This window comes from Opisthocomus hoazin, chromosome 7 (assembly GCF_030867145.1).
Source record: "Opisthocomus hoazin isolate bOpiHoa1 chromosome 7, bOpiHoa1.hap1, whole genome shotgun sequence".
NCBI classification, from domain to species: Eukaryota; Metazoa; Chordata; class Aves; order Opisthocomiformes; family Opisthocomidae; genus Opisthocomus; species Opisthocomus hoazin.
The window spans coordinates 48591277-48594226 of NC_134420.1; positions in this window are offsets into that span (position 1 = coordinate 48591277).

Genomic DNA, 2950 nt, shown 5'->3' on the forward strand with positions numbered 1-2950 from the left:
GAGTGAGAATGTGAGAGAAACAACTCTGCAGACACCAAGGTCAGTGAAGGAGAGGGACGAGTTGCTCCAGGGGTGGGAGCAGATGTTCCCCTGCAGCCCCTGGAGCAGACCGTGGTGAGGCAGGCTGTGCCCCTGCAGCCCATGGAGGTCCATGGTGGAGCAGATCTCCACCTGCAGCCTGGGGAGGACCCCACGCCGGAGGAGGTGGATGCCTGAAGGAGGCTGTGACCCCCTGGGGAGACCCACACTGGAGCAGGCTCCTGGCAGGACCTGCAGACCTGTGGAGAGAGGAGCCTATGCTGGAGCAGGTTTGCTGTCAGGGCTTGTGACCCTGTGGGGGACCCATGCTGGAATGGTCTGTTCCTGAAGGACTGCTCCCCATGGAAGGGACCCACGCTGGAGCAGTTTGTGAAGAAGTGCAGCCTGTGGGAAGGACCCATGCTGGAGCGGTTTGTGGAGAACTGTCTCCCATGGGATGGACTCATGCTGGAGCAGGGGAAGAGAGTGAGGAGTCTTCCCCCTGAGGAGGAAGAAGCAGCAGAGATAAGGTGTGATGAACTGACCGCAACCCCCGTTCCCTGTCCCCCTGTGCTACTTGGGGGGAGGAGGTAGAGAAACTTGGGAGTAAAGTTAAGCCTGGAAAGAAGGGCGGGGTGGGAGTGGGGGGCAAGGTGTTTTCAAGATTTGGTTTTATTTCTCATTATCCTACTCCAATTTGATTGGTGATAAATTAAACTAATTTCCCAAAGTCGAGCCTGTTTTGCCCGTGATGGTAATTGCTGTGTGATCTCTCCCTGTGCTTATCTTGATCAATGAGCCTTTAGTCATATTTTTTCTCCCCTGTCCAGCCGAGGAGGGGGGAGGGATAGAGTGGGCACCTGGCATCTAGCCAGGCTAAACCACGATAGGCAGGATGGTCTCATTTTCAGGTGCTGCAATGATCTGTGCTGCTGGTTATCAGTTCCACTTTCAGGTGTAAGAGTGCATCAGCCCGTAAAAAGCACAGAAGACTTTGTCCCAAAGGACTGTATATTTGTCAAGCCTCTTGGCAACCTGGAGTGCTTCATGCATCTCTGGCAAGGCACTAGCATCAGGGCACTCCCGTATTAAATCCTTCCTTCTCTCAACTGAAGCGTAAGTGCCACTGGAGATGATCCCAGCTGGATGGCAGTGTGCAGTACAATGCCACAGCTGAAGCAGTCCTTGAAAGAGTAAGACAAGCAGATATGTTGCTTTGTTGGGTCCTTAGGGCTGTCACCTTGGCAGGGGGAAAAAGAGCTGTGATCATGTTTATTCCAGACCCTTCTAGTGCTTCCTTTTTTCCTGTATGAAATCACAGCCTTGCCAGCAGTTGAGGGATCAGGGGAAAGGGACTTGTTTCTTGAGCTGCCCCTTGATTTGCCTTTTATACCTAGGAGGTGCAATGCAATGCTCAGAAGCTGAGACTCAGTCTGTGTTTTTTTACCATTCCCTCTCCAATGTATATCTTCCTTTGGGAAACCATTTGGTCCGTTTCCCCATATCCTGCCAAAGGATTATGACATGTCATTATGAACAAGATATTACTCAGTTTGACTACATGATCCAGCTCTATGCATCCAACTAGGTCTCCATTCCCATCCCTAGATAAGGACCCTTGGTTGTTCAGTGTAGAGAGAGGTTTTCTGTTGACTATGGAAACCATCAAGGGTTCAGGAAGTCCCATAGGAAGAAGCTTCTGTGTAAGGTGCTTGTTTATTCCAAAAAAGAAAAATTGCTTCAGCCATGACCAGTCTCATCACTGAACAACTGTAGAAGTTGGGTCTTATACAGTCTGTGGTTAATGGCTTCTTACCTTTCTCCTAGGCGATCTTTCTTTTACAGAAACCATAGAATCAGGTCCCTGAAGATGGTTTTGCTTCCGTGGAGACAAGACACTGTTAATGCTATTGGTGACCTCCTGACCTTGATTGGATGTAGCCAAGTGCTTTAACATTGTGGGGAGGGGGAAAAATCGACTTACTTGCACCTGTAGTGTGTGCTTACAAATCTGGGTTGAACGGGCAGGTGAGAATCTTGAGCAGTCTGAAAATGCTGTGTGCCTCCATTTTTTTTTTTTTGTTTTTCCTTGCTGGCATTATGGATTATTAATGGAAAACTTGCTTTGTCACAGTCTAGGAGATTGCCTTGCTTCTAACTGCCGCTTTCCCAGTAGATATAAACTCGATGTGTAATAAATGTGTAGTAACATGTCAGTGGAGGAGAAAGTTCTCTTCTGATTCCAACCAGCAGATGGTTTATGAGATCTCATCCCTCCAGTCACCTTTGTCCCAGTGATACTTTCACGGAATTCTTTTGTTTCAAGTGATGTTTTTAGTGGCTCCATGTAGTGACTAATATAGGGCCTTCATTAGTTGGCCTCCATGTCTATTCTGTCCAGACCACTTCTCTTCCTCCAAACACTCCCAACCAAAACTAGCTACTCAAACAGTACTTTTCTGTTATTTTACAGATGTGGTGGTTGTCACTGCATTCTGTTGCAGGTTGCGCCCAGCGACAGGACAAGAGGCAATGGGCACAAACTGAAGCATAGGAAGTTCCGTCTGAACACGAGGAAGAACTTCTTCCCTCTGAGGGTGATGGAGCACTGGAACAGGCTGCCCAGGGAGGTTGCGGAGTTTCCTTCTCTGAAGATATTCAAGACCCGCCTGGACAAGGTCCTGCGCAGCCTGCTGTAGGCGACCCTGCTTTGGCAGGAGTGTTGGACAAGATGACCCACAGAGGTCCCTTCCAACCCCTACAATTCTGTGATTCTGTACCCACTCATATAGGCAGTAGAAGCACATCACAAGATTAAATTTTAAAGATGACAACCAATTCCCTATCACAGGGTATCACCAAGATATTTCACATTTAAATAACAAAGGTATATTTTCTTTAACCTCAAACAGTCCATAAAATATTGCAACCA